We start from the raw sequence: 9,974 nt of genomic DNA on the forward strand, positions 1-9,974 counted from the left end.
GTGCTATTGATAGACAAATAGAGTGTTTCACATGCACTTATCATCATGAGGAATTACATCACTGAGGAATTTAGAAATAGAAATTGTCCCTTATTTGGATTGGAAAGAGTACTGAGGAAAATCAGACACAACCCCACGTGGATAACCTTAGCTCTAATGTGCATTTATGTATTTGGAACAGAGTCTCACTATGTAGCTCGGACTCATAGTGAGCCTCCTGTTTTCAGCCTCCCCGACGCTGGGATTACAGACGTGCACCACCACTCCCAGACTTGTTCACAGACTCAGCACGCGCCGGGGCTGGGGCCGGTGTGGCATGCAGGACTGGGGATCGAACCCTGGTCCCTGCGCTTGCCAAAGCAGGCGCTTAGTCCACTGAGCTATCCTGCTGGCCCTCTAACTTGCATTCTAATGGAGGGGAGGCTTCAAATGTCTCACTGCCATTAGTCCTTGAAGCCTTTTGTGAATCTCTCACATTGGAGCCAACTAGATTTCAGCCGTAGGAGGATTTTCTGCACCATCTCACACCATTTAAAGTAAAAATACTGTGCTTATCAATATGTTAAGGCGCATTTATGGGAATTCTACACACTAGTGCCAGTAGGACACTTCTTAGCAGAGAAAAGCTTCCCACAGTTTTAAAGCTCATCTGTACGTGTGTGTGTGTGTGTGTGTGTGTGTGTGTGTGTGAAATTGGTATTTTTTCTGTAAACCTCATTCCCATTTTGCTTAAGTGTCTACAGAACAACTCAAGACCACTTGGAAGTGGTTCCTACCCCTCAGTAGTCTGCACAGTGAGGGCGCCGGCCGGTCCTCTGTGGCCAGCTGAGCCCTCCACTCTTCACTAGAAACTGCTAAATGGGTCCAGAGGGCACCTACACGCCTTTGGACCAGTCTGCAACCTCAGGCTGAGCAGCAATGAGCTCGGGCATCAGTGCAGTCCACTCGCCCCAGAATGACTCCTTAGTCACAGCCTTTGTCTGCTCTTTCTTTGGGATGTCTTCAGGATCCCTGTAGAAACAGAGATCAGGCACTGCTTCTACAGTTGCACCCAGGAGATGGTGCCGCGCATGCGCAGCACTTCCCGGGTCAGCGTCCACCGCTGCAGACCCACTGAGCGAGCGCCCTTGTTGTTGCACGGGATGGTAATGTCCGCACAGCACAGAGGAGAGTCTGTGTGGTACAGAGCAATGGTCTGCAGATTGACCTAAGACACCTCCGTGAGGGGCTGGTGGCCAGCCCTGGGCTCAGTAACCAGCAGAAGGCGTGGCTCTGGGAAGGCTGCCTGGATCTGGTTAGTGAAGCCCCCAGTGCTAAAGTGGCCCGCAGTAGTAGCAGCCAGCTGGCCAGTGTTCCTAGAGCCCATGACGCCGACGTCAGCAGGGCTTTCATCGGCAGCTATGGCTCGAGGGGCCAGCGGAAGCTTCTTCCAGGTCCGCTTCAGATGTGTGATGTGGATTCCATCGCTTTTCCTTCTGTGGAAGGGCTCCATCTGGGAATCCAGGCTGGTGCCACCTAAGTGGGTCCCTGCAGCAAGGAAGGGACATCCTCCTCCTCCATTTTCAGGACATCCAGGGCTCCGTACGCTGTGAAATTTCCCTTTCAGTTACGATGGGAATCAAGAACAGCACTGTACAGACCCCTGAGTGGGCAGCACGGGAAAGCTAAAAATAACTTTTTGGGGGGTAGGAGGAAGAGTCTACAGTTTTCAGGGTCTCACCACTAGATTGAACTCGTAGTGATCCTTCTGAGTACAGCCTCACAAGTGCTGGGATTACAGGCACGCGCTACCACGTCCAGTCTCAATCGCCATCTCAGCGTGCCCTGGGGGCAGGACCAGCAAGGCAGGCTCCGGGAATCGAACCCCCAGCCCCTGCGCCTGCTTGCAAGTGCTTTAATCAGCTGAGCTATTTGTTCGGCCCTAAAAATAAATATTTTAAAAGAACAGATTTTCTGGAATCCCAGCATCCAAAGGTATCTACTGTGCGCTATCCCACACCTTCTCCTGTATGCATGTAATTGTAATGTTGACGATGATTTTTATTTTTGTGAAACTGGAAAATCAGGCATCTCGTTTGTGATCTGTCACAGAGTGGACATCGTTTCTTGTTTGCATATGTAGATCATCGATATTTTATTGGTTGCAACATCATACGGCATTAATATACAGTATTTTATTTTAATATCTGTGGGTAGATACTTAGATTGTGACGGGATTCAGGAAATAGTCCCCTCTAAATGCGGCATCTTGGCATTTGGAAAAATGTAGAAACAGAGGCTGGTGCAGCCCTTCCCTGCCCTCTGGAACCCCCATTCCAAAGGGTCCTGCCCTACCCCTAGGGAAAATCAATGTCCTTATCCCTGAGGACAGGGACATAGAAGAATTCAGGCAGGTTTCATAAAGGGACCCCAGTTTATAACCGTTACATCACACTGTCTCGGTCCAGTCATGCCTCTTCACAACTACCTACTTCTTCACCAAACAGCATAAAAATACATGAGCTTCTTTCAGCCCTCATTTCTCAGGGACCCTGTGTCACACAGAACTTGTATTAAATAACACTGTATTCTTTTCTCCTATTAATCTTTTGTAATAATACCTCCACTGTAAGTCTAGCAGCGGACAAGGAAAACAAATCTATCATTTCTGACATTTGTTTCCACTTCTTGCTATTATGTATAATGCTATAAAAATCACTCCTCTATACGGATATTGAGTACCTTTTCAATAACTTTCTAATTGTTAAAAGTGTTCTTCAATAATAAGACATCTTTTTGAAGGCATTATTTTGGCATTTTGGTGAAAAAAACAACTTCCAGCTCTTCAAAAATTAACTGTAATTTAATTTATTTACTCGTTTACTATAATTCAGTATGAGACAATTGCAAGCATTTTCTAGGAAACAGTACAGTAAGAAAATGAATATCTGTGCAAATACACAAAGATCTGGCTACACCTTACTTTATAAGGTGATTAACACAAAATGAACCCTAGTTCTAAACATAGGAGCTAAAACAATATGAAAGCCTATCATCAATATAATAAAAAATTTATGACCTTAGTATAAATAGATTTCTTCAGTAGGACACAGAAAATACATTTTAAAAAATTAGTAAGTTGAAATTTGTCAAAATTTAAAACTTCCACTCTTCAAAAGTTAGTACCAAAGGAGAGACAGAGACAGAGAGGGAGGGAGGAAGGGAGGGAGGAAGGCAGGCAGGCAGGCAGGCAAGCCACAGACAGAGAAAGAACTGCAGAGGATGAGTCTGATAAAGGATAATAAGACTGTGTAAGGAACTCTAAGAGCAAAATAGAAATAAGATAAATGTACACAATTAAGTGAACAAATGACATGAAGAGTCTCTTCACAAACAATGCACAAATGGCTGACAAGCCCATAAAAAGCGGTTCCACAGAGTCAATTGTGACAGTTAACTGATTCAGTCAACCTGCATAAGAAACACCTCCCCAGGTTGGCTCAGCATAGTTCTGGGAGTGGAAGACCCACCTCAGGGCAGAGGTGGAGCCCCAATCTTCACCTTCACCTTGGATGCTGCCTCTTGGAGTCCAGCATGGACGCTTCAGTCTCCTGGTACAGACTCGCACAGGCCTCTACGTCTGGATCCTTCAGCTCTCCAGCACACAGATAGCCCCTGTGCACTCTTCCACACCCAACTCTGTGAGCAGCCATTGTGAACCAATCCTATAAATTCTTATATATTTGTATATCTTGCATTAAATCTGTTTCTTTAGTCAGTTCCAAGTGATGCATCATTAGAGAAATGCAAAGTAAAGCCACGACGAGACACCCCTACGAATGTGTGAAGACAACTAAAGAAGATTAACCATGAAAAGTGCTGGCGAAACTAAGGAAGTGGTGGGAATGTCAGATATTTGATCCACTTTGGGCAACAGTTGAAGAGTTTCCTCAAAACTAAAACATATACTTACCCTAAAAACCGACCATTTCCACTCCTAGGTGTTTATCTAGATTAAATTAAAGCATATGTCTGTGCAAAAGCCTGTACTTGAAAGGTCATTATACCATTATTTGTACCAGCCAATAAGCAGAAATCGCACTAATGTCTACCTGCAGGCAAGTGGGTAGCCCCTGGGGTGCGGTGGAGTGCTACTGAGCCTCGGTCAGAAGGAATGGACTGTCATTGCACGTGACACCATGCTGAATCTCTAAAGGATTATGCTAAGCGGAAAGTGCCAGATAGAAGGCTATGTGTCACACAATTACACTTACGTGAAATTCCAGGAAAACAGAATTAGATGTCAGAAAGCAAATTGGTTGAAAGAAACTAGGGTGGGAGTGGAAGTGAAAGACTGACAGCAAAGGAAGATAAAAGCCCTTCCTATGGTAATGGGAATGTACTATCCCTTGATGTGATAATACTTACTGTACATGTTTGAAAATTCATTGAATTGTATAGTACTCAGAGTACATTGGTAACATCACTGAACATAATTTATATTTCCAATTTTTGTAAATATCATGGAACTGCGCATTATAATGTTTGTAAGATATGTCCTCCTCCCATTCCTAGTGTTCACCCTGTATCATCATACAGGAAAATGGAGTGTATCTACTTTCAGTAAAAACAATGTTTTAAATTGTTTCAAAGTATCTTCCACATCAACAGCTGTAACAAATGCATCAAGTGAATGTGATTTCTTTCGTCCTGGACATGGCCAGATAAGACTGTGTCTTCTGATTGTTAGTCTGCCAAACATCCAAAAGTCAACTAAGACAATGTGGGTGGCAGGGACTGAGCTTTTCACTTTTCATCTAAATGTTCAGATGCAGAAAGGATATGGGAATGGTCAGGAGGTGGGTATACATCCCATGCAGAAACATATCAGACAGGGGCCGGGGAGATGGCTCAGTGGAATAAGTGCTTTCCTGGCAAGCGTAAGGGCCTGAATTCAATCCCCAGTTCTGCAAAAAAGAAAAAGAAAAAAAAGAAGAAAAGAAATGAAATATATCAGACAATTGCATGACCTCAAGATGGAAATTCAAAAGTGTGCACTTACAACGTTAGGAGATAAAACTGTAATATGAGACTTTAAGGACTGTGCATGAGGCCCCTGTGTCTGAGGAGCTGATATAACGATGGTGACAATGACAATGACAATGACAAGTGCAGCAGCTATTATTTTAGTCAACTGAGTACCACACTCTGTTTTGGACCATTTACGTGCATCACCTCCTTTACTCTTCACAATGGGTATCCAGGTGAGTTACAATCAGTACCCTTGCTTTAATGAGGAGAAATTTGGAGCTTCAAGAGTTCCAGATTTCTTGCCAATTTTGCGACAAGTAAATGGCAAGAGCCAGACTATGATCCTCAGAAACAGTCCAGAGAGAAAGAGTGAGAGCGAGGGACAAGGCAGCATTGAAAAATCTGCTGGTCACAGCAGGCTGGAGAGTTGGAGGTGACCCACAAAGCTGATAACTCAGGGGGTGGGAGGTGACGAGAAAGGGGAGGACCAGAAAAGGACACTATGACAGCCACAGAAACTAGAGAACTATAACAGACCCCAAAGGACATTTTGTTTCCAATGGACATTTCAGCTTCCACTGTTGTGTGCTTAAGAAGCATTGGAAAGGATTCCATTTTAATCCAAAACAGCTTCAGGAGAAAACAATTCAGCAACCCCCTATCTCATTAGGATCTTTAACAAAGTTAAAGTGACTTTTAACAAAACTTCTTCCTATTGTCCTAGGGGTTCTCCCACCAGCAAAATACGGCTTCATGGTGGGTAATCCTCTGTTGCCCTATCACTCCATGCAGGCAGTGCTGCTCCTGAGGTACGAATGCCAACTTGATTTTACAGAAGGCACCGCAAGTTTAGTTTGGGTGGTTCCAGATTATCAAATTAAACCCTGGTCAGTCAAGTGTTGAGTCATTCTGAACATCTAAAATGCGTTCGCCCTTTTTCTGGCAAAAGACATCTTTAAAAATAGCTAGATGGCACATTTGCTGAGTATCTATCTCCCAGGTGCCATGTAATTTCTTAGCTCTTTGCATGCCTTGCTATGTTTGAGTTTTACTATAGTCCTCCCCGGAAGATACTATTGTCCTAATTTTTCACACAGAGAAAACTTTGAAGAGATTTTTGAAGTACCCAAGGTAAAGACAGACCTGAAGCAGGGTTTGTCTGTAAGGAGCTAGGTTTGGGGATAGACCCTGGCTCTTCACTTCTGCTTCTGGACTTTCCCTTTGACCTCCAAGCAGGGGAGACAGACAGTTGAAAGATTCATGTTTCTCTATGAGTTGAAGTTCAGCACCCACAGAGGGAAGCTGTGAGGACGTGGCCTATTCCATGGCAAGGCTTCTTACTCCGGGGCTCATCACACATCAACTCTATAGAGCGACCTTCCTGGTCCTCATGTCAGTCTGGGAAGTATAGATTTGTAATCCCATGGAAAAGTTATTGGAATCCCATCAAGTTAATTCCAATCTACCACACCCAGTGCAACCCTGGGTGAGAGTAAAGACACTAACGCCTACTTATAGTTATGGGGAGCCAAGAGGGCTAAGTCTAGCCATGGTGATGGCTATCCAGTACAAAGGCCTTGACCCAAGACCAAACCTGGGCTTTATTCATTCATGAGAATGGTGCGAAGTAAGTGAGTGTCATGGGCTGGGCTAGGTAGGAGGCCTGAAATCACCTCTAAGTTATGCAGAAAGAGCAATCTGAATTACATAATTGAGACAGCTTCTAATGTTTTGGGGTCTGAGCTTCAGCTCTGATGTGTAATCTTTCAAGCCCCAGGAAGTCATAGCCTCTTTCTCCAGGCTCCATCCCAGCCGACAGCGTGGAGCACTGACTCTTCATCTGTCTCGACCCAGCTCACACTGGGAACAGTAGGTGGGAGTTTCTGGGGAAACACTGCCTGCCATCTTCGAAGACTGCACCAGCACCTCTGCTGGACTGATATGCATCGTTTAAAGTCAATTGAAGACATAAGGAAACTTCTAGCCAGCTCTGTATATATCAATACATGGAAATAGGGCCAGGCTCAGCCAAAAAATGAAGATCGCTGTTGCTCTTTCAAGGAAAATCACCCAGGTGATCCTCCACAACTCATTTCTCCCAATCTCCTGTTTATGGATGTTCTAAGGATTCAATAAGTCTAGCATATTCCAGCAAAGTGCTGCAAAGCACTGACATTAAATTCTTAGCCTTCAGGTATGATAGTCAACTCCAGGCATTTCCTTGGGGCTGGTCAAGAGCAGAAAGACAATTACTAAGGGAAAATCTAAGTGAGATCGGGAGGAGATGGTGCTGCTGCTCTTGCCTAATGGCCATGCCTTCTTTCCTGAGCCCTTCCCCTCGCCACTGACATTGCTAGCTTAGTTTTTCAGAAGATGTAGTAGATATGGCAAGAAAGGGGTAGGTCCTGAAAGGAAAAATTTTCTTTAAGAGCTCCCTGCCCCTTTGTTGTTAAAAGCATTATTAAATAACCCATGCTATTAGGACTCAGAATCATAGGTGCCACTGGGAAAGAGTCATGACTGTGCAGGGCCTCTTGGATGCACCTGGATGCAGTAATGTCCTGTCTCCTGTTCTGGCTGCTCCTTACACAGGTATGTTCAAGAATGTGTGAAGACTTATTAGCAGGTATACTTGGCACACTTCTTTGTATATGTATTATCCTTCAATATAAAGCAAGAGATTTTGAAAATGAAAATGATTAACTTAATAGATATACGCTCTTAATCTTTCTAAAGAATAAAACCAAGAGAGAGGTTTAAATTGAAAGTTACTTGGGATGAAGGCAAATGTACTCTTTTAATCTTTCTAAAGAACAAAATCAAGAGAGAGGTTTAAATTGAAAGTTGCTTGGGATGAAGGCCAGGGTTTCAGCAACTCCGCCAAGGACTTTGGGGGTAGCACTATCGTGGCTTCCAGTTTGACCTCAGGGGCAGCTCTTCCTCGTTATGGATTCGGACACCTCTGATGGAGAAAGAGGAAAGAAAGAAGAGCAGAGCTCAATTAACTCTGGTTTCAGCCTCCCACAGAGACCAGAGCTGATCCTTCTTCCTTGTTTTTCATGCTTCAGTTCTAGTTTAGTGACTATCAGTGCCAAGACGTCTGCCAGGGCTAAAGGAGAGGATAGTTTCCTCTCAGGAAATGCAGTCGCAAGGGGTAGCTTTTACCACAGGCGCACACCTTCTAAAGTTCAGGGCCTTCTGAGTGGGAGTTAAGGAGAGATCAGAAACAGGATAAACTCATCCCTCCATTTTGTTGTAGCTATAAGAAGCACCCCAAGAGTATTGTTTCTAAGGAGAAATTGTTTTTCATTTTCAAATCTCATGTCCATCAATTTTATCACAAGTTCATGGTAAGTAAGATTTCCTGTGCTACAAATAAGTGAGCTGACTCTCAGTAAGACTCAGGAAAAGTCAACCAATACACTCTTCTAGCTGAGAAATGAACGCAAGAAAGGGAGTAGGAGAGCTGGCCTGATAGCTCAGTGGACTAAAGTGCTTGCTTAGGCAGAATGCAGCGACTGGGGTTCAATACCCAGCATGTCATGCCAGCCCCACCCCCTGGGCACGCTGAGATGCGATTCATACTGGGCATGGTGGCATGCGCCTGTAATCCCAGTACTTGGGAGGCTGAAAACAGGAGAATCACTATGAGTCTGATCTACATAGTGAGACCCTGTAAACCCTGTAGACAGTGTCCTAAGTACAGACAGAAAAACAAGAACGAAAGAGAAAGAAAGAAAGAAAGAAAGAAACAAAGAAAGAAAGAAAGAAAGAAAGAAAGACAAGACAAGACAAGACAAGACACACAAAGCAAGAGTTCCCATGTGTGGGTAATTGCTGAAGCTGAGTGGCAGATACTTAGAGATTTTAATACTATTGTTTCTATTTTAAGTAATTTTGAAATTTGGCATAATTCTAAGAATGGTATGAATGCAACAAGGCATTGAAGGTGAATATCAGATGAGTAATATAAATAATGAATGTAATAAGAACCAATTCATAAGTGGAGACAAATGCTGAGGTTATCTATAAAAAAAATACTTCCATCAAGGAGGAATCTTCTGACCAGTAAGGTTTAATACTGAAGAGAAAATTTTATAGCTAAATGTTTTTCCTATATCAAGCATTCATTTTTAAGCCCTACCTCCTTCTCTGGTGTGCAGTAGACAATGTTGAGTTTTAGAGTCAGGCTGCTGACCTGAGTTACTATAACACTGTTATAGTAACTTTTCTGCTACAAGACACTTGAGATAGTTAGGCTATAAAGAGAAAAGGTTTATTTTGGCTCATGGTTTTAGGCAATCCGATAAATGATCTGTTGGCTCCACTGCTTTGGGTCTGCAGCATGTCGCAGTTGGAGCACAGGAAAGAGAACAGCTCTCCACCTCCTAGCTGGGAAAGATAAGGGGAGGAAGAGGCAGAGTTCTCTCCCAAAGTTCCCTTCCAAGGCACATTCCCAGTGACCTAAGAACCTCCACCTCCCAAAGGTGCCACTACTTCCCAATAGCAGTACCCCAGATCTAAAACTTTAACATTTAGGCCCTTGGAGAACACTAAAGACCCAATTTATAGCAAACAAAAACTATGCTTCTCACTGGTATAATCTCAAATGCAATCTATAAGTTTTCAAGAGTCAGTTTCCTTAACCCCAAAATGTAAAATTATGGGTAACCTAAACCTATCACAGTACTTGTCATAGTGCCTAGAATACACAGGTCACCTTTCCAAGGCTTTCATATTACTGCCATCATTGAATTAAAGGCTACCTATAGGGCCTAAAGTGCATGACTAATTGACCTAGTATTTTCCAAAGGTATTAACAATCTCTTCCTTGTAAATGCTAACAGCATCTGTTAGTACAAGATTTACCTAGAATCTGTATAATTTTAGCAATTTGAACCTTTCTGTCTAGTTCATATTAGTTTTCCCTCAACTTCTCAGTTGGGGAGCCAGGAAGGTCACCA

General features: G+C 43.5%; 1 pseudogene; it reads right to left on the bottom strand.

Moving 5' to 3' along the window:
* Positions 1-854: 854 nt before the first annotated feature.
* Positions 855-6,957, bottom strand: LOC101583343 (annotated as a pseudogene).
* Between the last annotated feature and the right edge of the window lie 3,017 nt (positions 6,958-9,974).

Source organism: Octodon degus, unplaced genomic scaffold (assembly GCF_000260255.1).
Source record: "Octodon degus isolate 3935 unplaced genomic scaffold, OctDeg1.0 scaffold00177, whole genome shotgun sequence".
In the NCBI taxonomy this organism is placed as follows: Eukaryota; Metazoa; Chordata; class Mammalia; order Rodentia; family Octodontidae; genus Octodon; species Octodon degus.